The sequence below is a fragment of the Lampetra planeri genome, chromosome 20 (assembly GCF_965212315.1).
Source record: "Lampetra planeri chromosome 20, kcLamPlan1.2.h2, whole genome shotgun sequence".
NCBI lineage: Eukaryota > Metazoa > Chordata > Hyperoartia > Petromyzontiformes > Petromyzontidae > Lampetra > Lampetra planeri.
The window spans coordinates 223,864-238,356 of NC_136126.1; the positions used below are offsets into that span (position 1 = coordinate 223,864).

Consider the following 14,493-nt stretch of genomic DNA (forward strand, 5'->3'; position numbering starts at 1 on the left):
GTGGGAGAGTGAGTAGATTATGGAGTGGTCAGTGAATTAAGAGGGTAGGTCGAGTGAGTTGTTATGGGAGGTGGGTGAAGAAGTGGGTGGGCCGAGTGTGTAGTTATGGAGTGGGTGAATAAGTGGGTTGGCGAGTGGAGTAGTTATGGAGAGGGTGAATAAGTGGGTTGGCGAGTGAGTAGTTATGGAGTGGGTGAATAAGTGGGTTGGCGAGTGAGTAGTTATGGAGTGGGTGAATAAGTGGGTTGGCGAGTGAGTAGTTATGGAGTGGGTGAATAAGTGGGTTGGCGAGTGAGTTAGTTATGGAGTGGGTGAATAAGTGGGTGGGCGAGTGAGTAGTTATGGAGTGGGTGAATAAGTGGGTTGGCGAGTGAGTAGTTATGGAGTGGGTGAATAAGTGGGTTGGCGAGTGAGTAGTTATGGAGTGGGTGATAAGTGGGTGGGCGAGTGAGTAGTTATGGAGTGGGTGAATAAGTGGGGTTGGCGAGTGAGTAGTTATGGAGTGGGTGAATAAGTGGGTTGGCGAGTGAGTAGGTTATGGAGTGGGTGAATAAGTGGGTGGGCGAGTGAGTAGTTATGGAGTGGGTGAATAAGTGGGGTGGGCGAGTGAGTAGTTATGGAGTGGGTGAATAAGTGGGTTGGCGAGTGAGTAGTTATGGAGTGGGGTGAGAATAGTGGGGGTTGGCGAGTGAGTAGTTATGGAGTGGGTGAATAAGTGGGTGGCGAGTGAGTAGTTATGGAGTGGGTGAAGAAGTGGGTGGGCGAGTGAGTAGTTATGGGAGTGGGTGAATAAGGTGGGGTTGGCGAGTGAGTAGTTATGGAGTGGGTGAAGAAGTGGTGTGGGCGAGTGAGTAGTTATGGAGTGGGTGATTAAGTGGGTTGGCGAGTGAGTAGTTATGGAGTGGGTGAAGAAGTGGGTGGGCGAGTGAGTAGTTATGGAGTGGGTGAAGAAGTGGGGTTGGCGAGTGAGTAGTTATGGAGTGGGTGAATAAGTGGGTTGGCGAGTGAGTAGTTATGTGGGTGGGCGAGTGAGTAGTTATGGAGTGGGTGAATAAGTGGGTGGGCGAGGTGAGTAGTATGGAGTGGGTGAAGAAGTGGGTTGGCGAGGTGAGTAGTTATGGAGTGGGTGAATAAGTGGGTGGGCGAGTGAGTAGTTATTGAGTGGGTGAAGAAGTGGGGGGCGAGTGAGTAGTTATGGAGTGGGTGAAGAAGTGGGTGGGGGGTGAGTTAGTGAGCGATCAAATGACAGAGTGACAATCGTGAAGCAGACAAGACGGCTCTTTCACATATCCGTCTCTCCACATGAAACTCGTAAGTATTTTTTTACACGTTAAATCAGCCACACACGACCTTCTGGGAATACATCATTTCAGCGCATTGATTCAAAACATGCAAACTCTGGACGGGTGTCCACAGTGTCTCATCATCAGTCAGACTTGCTTGAGCACGTGCTGGTCAACTGCCAGCAGTTATAGACAAGGACCCTCTCTTTGAGATGTGGAGTGGGTGGTGAGTGAGTGTTTGTAGAACTTCTTTCGCACCGTATGTAGCAAACGGTGCTAACGCTGCGCTACGAACCCGGCAACCCGAGTTCGATTCCCGCTCACGGCCAACACAAGTGACAATTATCTGAACCGGTCCTGGGCCTCCCCTAGGTCGACTCAGCCTAAAATGAGTACTTGGTGCGGTGTGTAAACATGGCCACGAGTGAGACAAAGGCGGTTGGGCGTGGTGCTGGCACCCACCCCTCTCGGTGCCTAACCGGCCTTCACAGGTGCTCGCTAACAGCACTTGCACCAAGTCTGTTAAGGCTACACGGGGGATCTTTGTCTTCGGAGTTGGTAAGTAGGTTTGTGTGCGAGTTAGTGACGAAGTGATTCAGTGGATGGGCGAGTGAGTGGATGGTGTGAATGCGAGTCAGCTGATAGGTGGGTGGTGAGTGGGTGTCTGTGATTGTAACGGCGTCTGCTGGAATGGATTGTTGGCCCGAGTGCAGTGCTCGGCACAGGCCTCCTCATTGTGCACAGAGTGTCCCGCCTGGCCTCAACTCGGCACAGGCCTCCTCATTGTGCACAGAGTGTCCCGCCTGGCCTCAACTCGGCACAGGCCTCATTGTGCACAGAGTGTCCCGCCTGGCCTCAACTCGGCACGCCACATCCGGCGGTACACACCTCGCGATGGCGACCAATCACGCCTGGCGACTAGCCACAGCTCGAGCGCACGTACGTGCCCACCTCCTAGAGCCTACCCGGAGAGTACACACTCACCCCGCACACCACATCCAGTATAAGCTCTCGCTACACCAATAGCAGTGGACACTCCTTTCTCTCCACGCATCGCTTGGCACACACCCATCGCCAGATCACATTCCCAACACGCGTTTGTGTCGCGTGCAGACAGCGGCGGGCACGTTGAAGCAATCTTCGCCGTTTGGAAAACATTTAGGCTGGCCTGCCTACGATCCATCCTGGGTTTAACCAGGCTGGATTGTGTGAGGAGCTCACAAGTCCTTAAAAGATTTGGGCAAAGTCCCATCCGATGAGCTCCTCCGGCAGGCAAGGCTGCGTTGGCTGGGTCATGTAGCCCGCATGCCCAGCCACCACTTGCCTAAACGACTTTTGTTCGGCCGGATAGAGGGGGCTAAACGGGCGCGGCACGGGCTAGAGAAGAGATGGAGTGATGTGGTACAGGAGGACGTGGAGTTGAGAGTGGACTTGCCGATGACTGGTACCAGCGGTGTCAAGATCGGCCTCTGTGGAGAGGCTCGTGACGGACGCTACTGGGCAGTTGGAGGCAGTCGCCCTCCAACAACAACGGAGGGCGGAGGAGCGACGCTCACAACAACGAGCGGAGCGCCGGGTGGCTAAAGCACAGCGAGTTGGTACAGTAGGGGGCACAGGTGGTGCATCAGTCAGTCATCTCGGTCATCTCGGTCAGTCGACCCGTGGCACCTGGGTCTGCCTCGTGACCTCCTGCCAGCGGGCGTTCGACACTTCACGTGGCCTCAAGGTGCACTTGGCCTGGCACAAGCGTCGTGGTGACGTTACCGCCACTTAGTGGCAAATGGCGGTTGTTGTGTGTGTCGGTGTGTGTGTGTCTGTGTGTGTGTGTCGGTGTGTGTGTGTCTGTGTGTCTGTGTGTGTGTGTGTGTCTGTGTGTGTGTGTGTCGGTGTGTGTGTGGGTGTGTGTGTCGGTGGTGTGTGTGTGTCGGTGTGTGTGTCTGTGTGTGTGTCTGTGTGTGTGTGTCGGTGTGGGTGTGTGTGTGTGTCGGTGTGTGTGTCTGTGTGTGTGTGTGTCGGTGTGTGTGTGTGTCGGTGTGTGTGTGTGTCGGTGTGTGTGTGTGTGTCTGTGTGTGTGTCGGTGGTGTGTGTGTCGGTGTGTGCGCCTCAGTGGGCACTCTAAAAATGGAGAGTGCCGTGGCGCGCGCCGCCAGCGCGTCCGAGGGGAGGTGTCTCAGCGATCGATTGAGCGGACCGCCGTCGGAAGGTCGCGACTTCAACTCCTGGCTGGGGAAGTTGACTCAGCCCATCATCATCCCGGGGTCATTAAAATGAGTATGACTTTGTGGGGTAGCCAGCAGCGGTTGCCCTATTAATAAACTCGTCCCCGCCATAGCAACGTGGAGTTCGCACCACTGGCTCAGGTGTAAATGGGACATGAGCACCATTGCATCAAAGCTCATTTGAGCAGAACATCGCTTTGACACACAAAGTGAAAGGGGGGCTGATATATAATAAAGACAAAGATGCCCCTCTAGCCTTAACAGACTGCTAGGACAAGTGCAAAAACCAGCACATCTCAAGTCTGGCAAGACAACCCAGTGATGGCCAACGCCACGTCCGGCCGCCTTTGTCTTCACAGTTCTGATGTTTGCACACCACACCAGGTACTCATTTAAGGCAGAGTGGACCTAGGAGAGAGGCCAGGACCGGTTCATATATATGCCGTCACTAAAACCGGCCGCGAGCCCGATTCGTAGCGCAATGCGGCGCTCCCCGCCGCCACGCGCAGGAGGACTCCACACACACCGCGGGGAGGGGGGGGGGTCGTGCATCTTCCAGGTGAGCTCCTCTCATCGTCTACCTGCGGCGACAGGCGCGGCCTCTCACGCAAAGCAGCAGCAGCGACACAGCAGCAGCAGCAGCAGCGACACAGCAGCAGCAGCAGCGACACAGCAGCAGCAGCAGCAGCGACACAGCAGCAGCAGCAGCGACACAGCAGCAGCAGCAGCGACACAGCAGCAGCAGCAGCGACACAGCAGCAGCAGCAGCAGCGACACAGCAGCAGCAGCAGCGACACAGCAGCAGCAGCAGCGACACAGCAGCAGCAGCAGCGACACAGCAGCAGCAGCGACACAGCAGCAGCAGCAGCAGCGACACAGCAGCAGCAGCAGCAGCGACACAGCAGCAGCAGCAGCAGCGACACAGCAGCAGCAGCAGCGACACAGCAGCAGCAGCAGCAGCGACACAGCAGCAGCAGCAGCGACACAGCAGCAGCAGCAGCAGCGACACAGCAGCAGCAGCAGCGACACAGCAGCAGCAGCAGCGAGGCAGAGACGCGCTGGGACCCGCACCGAGAGGAGCACGTTGGGCCGACGTGTCCTTGTTTACTGGGTGACGACGACGATGATGACGATGATATCGAGGAGGTGGTGGATGATGTGGCCGAGAACTCCCTCGGCGGTCAGGCCGGGTGCCTCCCTGCCCGACCCCCTCCCTGCCCGACCCCTCCCCTGCCTGACCCCCCCCTCCCCTGCCCTGACCCCCTCCCTGCCCGACCCCCTCCCTGCCTGACCCCCTTCCTGCCCGACCCCCTTCCTCGTCCCTCCCTCGTCCCTCCGCCCGGGTCGCGCTCCCCGCAGGGCCCCTCACCGTAGTCCGAGTCCGCCATGGCCGCTTTCAGGCGCCGAGAGCGCGCGGAGGCAGTCTGCGAGCTCCTGTGGCGAATAGCGCCGCGACCTGCGCCGGGCAGCGACGACTCGGAGAGCGGAGATTCCGGTTCTGCCGAGTCCTCCCACTCACCTCCACCCACACCCTCCCTCCCACTCAGCTGCACACACACCCTCCCTCCCTCCCACTCACCTGCACACACACCCTCCCTCCCACCCACTCAGCTGCACCCACACCCTCCCTCCCTCCCACTCACCTGCACCCACACCCTCCCTCCCTCCCACTCACCTGCACCCATACCCTCCCTCTCACTCACCTGCACCCACACCCTCCCTGCCTCCCTCACCCACCCCCTCCCTCTCACTCACCTGCACCCACACCCTCCCGTCCCTCCCTCTCACCCACACCCTCCCTCCCCCATCAGCTGCACCCACACCCTCCCTCCCTCCCACTCACCTGCACACACACCCTCCCTCCCTCTCTACCCTGCCCCTTCCACCTACTCCCTCCCTGACTCAGTCACCAATACCGACTCCCTCCCTCTCACTGACTCACTTCCTCAGCACGAGAGTGAATGAGCAGAATGGATGAGTAGGCAGAGTGAATTGCAGACTGAATGTATGAATGAGGGGAATGTGAACACCTTGAATGTAAACGACACTGCTTGAGCCAGACAGACTCATCCATGAACGACTCTCCAGCCGCACCGACCTCCGTGTCACAGGGCAGCTGCGCTGGAGGTGCCCCTCCCCCATCACTCCCCTCCCCCATCACTCCCTCACCCATCACTCCCTCCCCCATCACTCCCTCCCCCATCACTCCCTCCCCCCATCACTCCCTCCCCCATCACTCCCTCCCCCATCACTCCCTCACCCATCACTCCCTCACCCATCACTCCCTCACCCATCACTCCCTCCCCCATCACTCCCTCCCCCCATCACTCCTCCCCCCCATCACTCCCTCCCCCATCACCTCCCTCCCCCATCACTCCCTCCCCCATCACTCCCTCACCCATCACTATCTCCCCCCATCACTCCCTCACCCATCACTCCCTCCCCCATCACTCCCTCCCCCCATCACTCCCCTCCCCCATCACTCCCTCACCCATCCACTCACCCATCACTCCTTCCCCCCATCACTCCCCTCACCCATCACTCACCCATCACTACCTCACCCATCACTCACTCACCCATCACTCCCTCACCCATCACTCACCCATCACTCCCCTCACCCCATCACTCACCCATCACTCCCTCACCCATCACTCACCCATCACTCACCCATCACTCCCTCACCATCAGCGCTCTCCGTCAAGGTTCCTCACCCACCTCCTCCCCCCGGCTTCGTTTCCGCTCTCGCGGTCCGGCTCCGCTAACGGCCCCAGCGACAGCTCCACCCCCACTCAGCCTCACCACATAAACACCTCAACACACACACAGACTCACACACACAGACTCAACACACACACACAGTCTCATTACACACAGTCTCACCAAACACTCAGCCTCACCACACACACAGTTTCACACACACACAGACTCACCACACACACAGTCTCACACACACACAGCCTCACACACACAGTCTCATTACACACGCTCAGCCTCACCACACACACAGTCTCACACACACACAGACTCACCACACACAGTCTCACACACACACAGGCCTCACACACACACAGCCTCAACACACACAGTCTCACCACACACACAGTCTCACCACACACACAGCCTCACACACACACAGTCTCACCACACACACAGCCTCACACACACACACAGTCTCACCACACACCAGTCTCACCACACACCGTCTCACCACACACACAGTCTCACCACACACACAGCCTCACACACACACAGTCTCACCACACACACGCCTCACACACACACACAGTCTCACCACACACACAGTCTCACCACACACACAGTCTCACCACACACACAGCCTCACACACACAGTCTCACCACACACACAGTCTCACCCACACACACAGCCTCACACACACACACAGTCTCACCACACACACAGTCTCACCACACACACAGCCTCACACACACACAGTCTCACCACACACAGTCTCACCACACACACAGTCTCACACACACACAGCCTCACACACACACAGCCTCACACCACACAGTCTCACACACACACAGTCTCACCACACACAGTCTCACCACACACCGTCTCACACACACACAGTCTCACCACACACAGTCTCACCACACACAGTCTCACCACACACAGTCTCATCACACACACAGTCTCACACACACAGCCTCACACACACACAGCCTCACACACACACAGCCTCACACACACACAGTCTCACCACACACAGTCTCACTACACACACAGTCTCACACACACACCAGTCTCACCACACACACAGCCTCACACACACACAGTCTCACACACACACAGCCTCACACACACACAGCCTCACACACACACAGCCTCTCACACACACACAGCCTCACACACACACACAGCCTCACACACACACAGTCTCACACACACAGCCTCACACACACACAGCCTCACACACACACAGCCTCACACACACACAGTCTCACCACACACAGTCTCACACACACACAGTCTCACCACACACACAGCCTCACACACACACAGCCTCACCACACATACAGTCTCACCCCCGCACAGGCTGAATCCACTACAAAGACAAAGAGCCCGCTGCAGTGTTTACCATACTGTTGGAGCAAGTGCTGTTAGCGAGTTGGTATACACTCTTATACCCAAAGACAAAGATCCCCCGTGTAGCCTGGGACAGACTGTTGGGGCAAGTGCTGTTAGCGAGCACCTATGAAGGCCGGCACGGCACACGAGGGGGTGGGTTGCCCAACACCACGCCCGGCCGCCTTTGTCTTGCCAGTGCCGATGTTCACACATCGCACCTCATTTGAGGCTAAGTAGATCTAGGGGAGGCCCAGGACCGGTTCAGAGAGTCGTCACCGGTGTTGGCCGTGAGCGGGAATCGAGCCCGGGCAGGTCACCGCTACACGACCCACACACTCGGGGGCACGCGCCCGCCGCCCACAGCGTGATGGGGGGGGGGGGCAAGTCGCGACTCACGGCACGAGCAGGCTGAGGCTCAGCTTGGTGGTCATCGTCAGCGGAGGCAACGATTAAACAGGGGGCATCGTGAACCATGTAATCATTAAAAGCGAGCTGCAGTCATTACAGTCGCTCCGACTTATTGCATCATGCGATTCGCACGTTGAGACAGTGAATGTCACAACCGGTCTGCTTGTGTTGAGCCACACGCTGCTGTCAAGATCCACTCACACAGAGGGCCAAGTGCGAGGCTGATGGGATGTGTTAAATATGTTGATAGTCTTTTTCGCGGAGAGACCAACACGTGGAGGGGGGGATCTGCCGACTCATTGTGGTGCCGGTTTGGTGAGGGGGTCTCGGCTCTGTGAAGGTCGGGGTGGGTGAGGGGTGGGGCCGGCTTCGCCCTGCGTTAGCAGCGTTCGACTTGAGGGTCGTGTTATTGTGCATGCTAAGAGTGAGGATTGATGCCGGTGTGTTGGTAGTGCCTATGGCGCTGCTGCTGCTGTTAGTTCTGGCGCGAGTGCTCGCACGGTCACCACCACCACCGACACCGCCAGGGTAGCGACGCCCCGTGGGGGCGGCCCGGACTGTCGGGGCGAGCGCCGTGAGCGCACGTTGAGGCCGGCACGGCACACGAGAGGGTGGGAGGGCAGCACCATACCCGGCCACCTTCGTCTCCCTAGTGGCGATCTTTACACAGGTTCTAATTGAGGCTGGGTCAACCTAGGCACGGCCCAGAACCGATTCAATCACTGTCACCGGTGTTAGCCGCGAGCGGGAATTGAACTCGGTTCGCCGGGTCCGCAGAGCCACGCGGGAGCTGTGGCACCGCCGCCGCCTCCGCTCCTCCAGCAGCAGTTGCAGCAGCAGCAGCGGCGCTGAGAGCGCTGAAGCTGCTGCTGCTACCTGCAGCTGAGAGTGCTGCTGCAGCTACAGGTGCTGCTGAGAGCGCTGAAGCTGCTGCTGCTGCAGCTGAGAGTGCTGCTGCAGCTACAGCTGCTGCTGAGAGCGCTGTAGCTGCTGCTGCTCCTGCTGCTCCTGTTGCTGCTGCCGCTGCTGAGAGCGCTGCGGATACCGGTGCGTGGTGGCGATGTGGGGCGCCTGCCATCCTGCTTTTAACTGCTCGGCTTGAGAAATCACGCACAGATTCCTCCCAAGTCACCGATCTACGAGATGACGGCCAGAAATAGCGGTAGAGCGAGAGGGACCATGAAGCCATCCCGAGAGGGAGACCCTCGTGAGCCGCGTGACGGCGACTCTCGCCGATGCCCAATGTAGCGGGACCCTCCTGAGCACGAGTCCTTGAGACTCAGTGAGACGATCTCAAGGTGGTTTAGTGTTGTTTACCGAGTAGAGCCTCACTGAGTCTCGGGACTCATGTTTCAAGAGGGCCCTGCAAGTTGCCGCAGTTGGCGGGGGGCGTGGGGAGGGCGGGGAGGGCGCGGTTCGCAAGCGAGGAGGAAACCGGAGAACACGGAGGGACGCGGTGCACAATGAGGGTGGATCGTGCAGACTCCACACAGACCCCCCCCCCCCCAACACACACTGCTGGGGCGAGTGCTGTTAGCCAGCTCCGATGAAGGCCACACGCGCACTTCCATCCACCTCGCTTCCATCCACTCGCACACACTCACGCTGGAGCTCAGCTGTAGAACACACAAACTCACACGTGGAGCGGTGGCGCATTGGTTAGCGCACTCCGTTATAAAACAAACAGGCCAAATTAGATTCCTGGTTACGGCTAACAATCGGTGGCGAATTATATAAGCCGCACATCTGAACCGGCCAAGATCACACCAACCCCCTTCACCACCGTGGCACTGACCATCGTGGTGAAGTATGGTCAAATGACTTCCCTACGACCCGTCGCCCGGGGTGGCCCCTCATCCAGCAGTGGACTGGCGCCATCTCTCCCGTCACGGCATGTTGCGCTGGCCAGGACTGAGCCACATGCGGCTGGCGTGTGACACGTCTTGTCAAGAGGCCTCCCGTAGCTTCTGCCTTGAACAAACACTGGGCGGGTTGGGGTCAGGGCTCAACACGCGGGGATTTCGCGACAATTGCTACGACTCACAAGGCGTTTAAACATTTACCGATGCAGGCATTAAACGATGTGGATCACTCTTGGTCAATGATCAGTAAAAGTGCATTTGTTCACGTGACAGCTTTATTTATTCGGCTGCGTGTGGTGGAGGAGGGTCCACGGACACACATCGGCGTTGTGCTCACGCGACTTGACCCAGCAGATCAACTCGGAATCACGGGGTACATGATGATAGCAGAGTCCTCCTACTGCCCCCCCCCCCCGACTGTACACGCAGATGCGACACGCATCACTACACAGGCCCGCAATGCAGAGAAGCAGCCATGATCACGCCTCCTTCACACAACAGCCCCTCCACATCGACATTCATTTACACATCCCACCATCAGCCACACGGCCCCGTGCATCGTGTGAGCAGCATTGCTTCAACACGAGCAAACTCTAGACCAGGATCGACATTCCAGTATCCATCAGTAGGATGTCTGTGTGTGGTGTCCCATCAGTAGGATGTCTGTGTGCAGTGTCTCATCAGTAGGATGTCTGTGTGTGGTGTCTCATCAGTAGGATGTCTGTGTGTGGTGTCTCATCAGTAGGATGTCTGTGTGCAGTGTCTCATCAGTAGGATGTCTGTGTGTGGTGTCTCATCAGTAGGATGTCTGTGTGCAGTGTCTCATCAGTAGGATGTCTGTGTGTGGTGTCTCATCAGTAGGATGTCTGTGTGTGGTGTCTCATCAGTAGGATGTCTGTGTGCAGTGTCTCATCAGTAGGATGTCTGTGTGTGGTGTCTCATCAGTAGGATGTCTGTGTGCAGTGTCTCATCAGTAGGATGTATGTGTGTGGTGTCCCATCAGTAGGATGTCTGTGTGTGGTGTCTCATCAGTAGGATGTCTGTGTGGTGGTCCCATCAGTAGGATGTCTGTGTATGGTGTCCCATCAGTAGGATGTCTGCGTGCTGTGTCCCATCAGTAGGATGTATGTGTGCAGTGTCTCATCAGTAGGATGTCTGTGTGTGGTGTCTCATCAGTAGGATGTATGTGTGCAGTGTCTCATCAGTAGGATGTCTGTGTGTGGTGTCTCATCAGTAGGATGTCTGTGTGCAGTGTCTCATCAGTAGGATGTATGTGTGCAGTGTCTCATCAGTAGGATGTCTGTGTGTGGTGTCTCATCAGTAGGATGTCTGTGTGTGGTGTCTCATCAGTAGGATGTCTGTGTATGGTGTCCCATCAGTAGGATGTCTGCGTGCTGTGTCCCATCAGTAGGATGTCTGCGTGCTGTGTCCCCATCAGTAGGATGTCTGTGTGTGGTGCAACACCGCACTGAGGGTGCGGTGTTGACCGTCGCAGGCTCCGGAGAGGTCGCAGAGGCGAGGCGGGGGGGAGATCTTCATCCAGCAATGCACTGATCCTGGCTGATGATGGCCGCATAGAGCGCTCCATAGGGAATCACAGAAGTACACGGCCTTCAAGCGACCCACTGCTAGATGAGGCTCTAGACAACGGGGTACCCTTGCAGGGCTTCCCCACCAAGGACTTGTAAAGGAGGGGCTATGCAAGAGTTCACCTGGTCCAGCCAGGTCCCATCAGCACACATCACCAACGCGTCATGACCCAACAGCCCCATCAAGACCGACCGTCTTGGTTCCCACCCAGACCCACCCGGACCCACCGGACCCACCCGGACCCACCCGACCCACGTGGACCCCACGACGACCCGGCCCCGCTGCTCACCGTAGAGCGCGTCTCCGTCTCCGTCATCCGCTGCCATCGCGGGAGCGAGGACGGCGTCAGCGGCGAGTGGTGGTGGTGGTGATGGTGGTGGTGATAATGCCTCCTTTGCAGCGGCTGATGAATCTGGGTAGATGCCGATGATGAGTCAGGGCTGATGCTGGTTATGATTACGGTGGATTAGCGAATATAACGATATGGAAACAGGCGCGACGATGATGAGGTGAAGAGGAGAAGCCGCGAGTGTTGATGTTGATGATGACTTCAGCATGTGGAGTCCGGATGATGCAGGGGCGGGTTGCATCCCTAGCCCCTCCCCCACACCCCGCGTCACACCCACCCCCCTCCAGCGTCATCCCCCCCCCTGCGTCACCCCCCAAAGCCCTCCTCCCCACCCCGCCCCCCTTGTAGGGGAATCCGTTTCCCGAGGCGAGTAGCCAGACACGTGGTGGCAGCAGTGTGTGTGTAACAACAGGGCGTGTGTGGTGTGTGGTGTGTAGTGTGTGTAACGGGGTGTATGAGTGTGTGTGTAACAACAGGGCGTGTGTGTGTGTGGTGTGTGTAGTGTGTGTCACGGGGTGTATGAGTGTGTGTGTGTAACGGGGTGTATGAGTGTGTGTGTGTAACAACAGAGCGTGTGTGTGTGTGGTGTGTGTGTAACGGGGTGTATGAGTGTGTGTGTAACAACAGAGCGTGTGTGTGTGTGGTGTGTGTGTAACGGGGTGTATGAGTGTGTGTTGTAACGGGGCGTATGAGTGTGTGTGTAACAACAGAGCGGGTGTGTGTGTGGTGTGTGTGTAACGGGGTGTATGAGTGTGTGTGTAACGGGGTGTATGAGTGTGTGTGTAACAACAGAGCGTGTGTGTGTGGTCTGTGTAGTGTGTGTAACGGGGTGTATGAGTGTGTGTGTAACAACAGAGCGTGTGTGTGTGGTCTGTGTAGTGTGTGTAACGGGGTGTATGAGTGTGTGTGTAACGGGGTGTATGAGTGTGTGTGTAACAACAGAGCGTGTGTGTGTGTAGTGTGTGTAACGGGGTGTATGAGTGTGTGTGTAACGGGGTGTATGAGTGTGTGTGTAACAACAGGGCGTGTGTGTGTGTGGTGTGTGTAGTGTGTGTCACGGGGGTGTATGAGTGTGTGTGTGTAACGGGGTGTATGAGTGTGTGTGTAACAACAGAGCGTGTGTGTGTGTGGTGTGTGTGTGTAACGGGGTGTATGAGTGTGTGTGTAACAACAGAGCGTGTGTGTGTGTGTGGTGTGTGTGTAACGGGGTGTATGAGTGTAGTGTGTGTGTGTGTAACGGGGCGTATGAGTGTGTGTGTAACGGGGTGTATGAGTGTGTGTGTAACAACAGAGCGTGTGTGTGTGGTCTGTGTAGTGTGTGTAACGGGGTGTATGAGTGTGTGTGTAACAACAGAGCGTGTGTGTGTGTGGTGTGTGTGTAACGGGGTGTATGAGTGTGTGTGTAACGGGGTGTATGAGTGTGTGTGTAACAACAGAGCGTGTGTGTGTGGTCTGTGTAGTGTGTGTCACGGGGTGTATGAGTGTGTGTGTAACGGGGTGTATGAGTGTGTGTGTAACAACAGGGCGTGTGTGTGTGTGGTGTGTGTAGTGTGTGTAACGGGGTGTATGAGTGTGTGTGTAACAACAGGGCGTGTGTGTGTGTGGTGTGTGTAGTGTGTGTAACGGGGTGTATGAGTGTGTGTAGTGTGTGTGTGTAGTGTGTGTGTGTAACGGGGTATATGAGAGTGTGTAGTGTGTGTGTGTAGTGTGTGTGTAACAACAGTGTGTGTGTAACGGGGTGTATATAAGTGTGTGTAGTGTGTGTGTGTAACGGGGTGTATATAAGTGTGTGTAGTGTGTGTAACGGGGTGTATATGAGTGTGTGTAGTGTGTGTGTGTAGTGTGTGTGTGTAACGGGGTTTGCATGCGCGTCAACAGAGCTGCCTGCTCAGCACGGTCTCGTGCACACTTATGTAGCCGGGCAGTCACGTGACCACTTCGCCACACGATCACATTGAACATTTAATTGCCAATGTCACGTGAACACTTACCACGGTGGTCACGTGAACACCGAATTACCACGACGGCTCCCTCAACAATTTACATGGCGGTCACGTGAACGTGTAATTAGGGGTCGTCCATAAATGACGTCACGCGATTTTGGACGATTTTTTACCCCCCCCCCCCTCAAATATGACGTCACAAAGCTCTGCCCCCCCTTCCCCCCAAAAAACTAAAACATGCTTCAAATCGCTTTAAACTATTGCCATTGTAGTGCGTATTTAATGTGGCGCTGCACTCTGATGTTGTAGGAGAACACATTTATTAAAAAGTCTATTTAATAAAGTAGAACGTGTTGTCTATATTTGTTTAAAGTTGCGCATTTTGATGTGACGTCACATTTCTCACCCCCCCTCCCTGTCACACATCGTCACAAATGTCTGACCCCTCCCCCCCCTAGGTGCGTGACGTCATTTATGGACGGACCCTTAGCTGGGCAATTACGTAAACAATGAGCCATTCACGTGAACACGAAACTAATAACGTCAACATTTAGTCAGGCACGTCAACTAAATTCGCCGGACAGGCACATGAACACCTAATTAGCGGGATGGTCACGCGGACACGTTATTAGCAAGGTATGCATGTGGCGCTTAAATAGCCATACACGTGAACACTTACATACCGACGAAAATTGTAACGTTTCTAAGGTCACGTGAACACAGTTAATTAACAAGTCACATGAGCC

The 14,493-nt window shown here is 56.2% G+C and overlaps 1 protein-coding gene across 6 annotated transcripts in view; it reads left to right on the forward strand.

The window, feature by feature from the left end:
- LOC144724212 (LIM/homeobox protein Lhx8-like) overlaps positions 1 to 14,493 on the forward strand; it is a 192,452-nt gene that overhangs the window by 18,868 nt on the left and 159,091 nt on the right. The window lies entirely within an intron of this gene.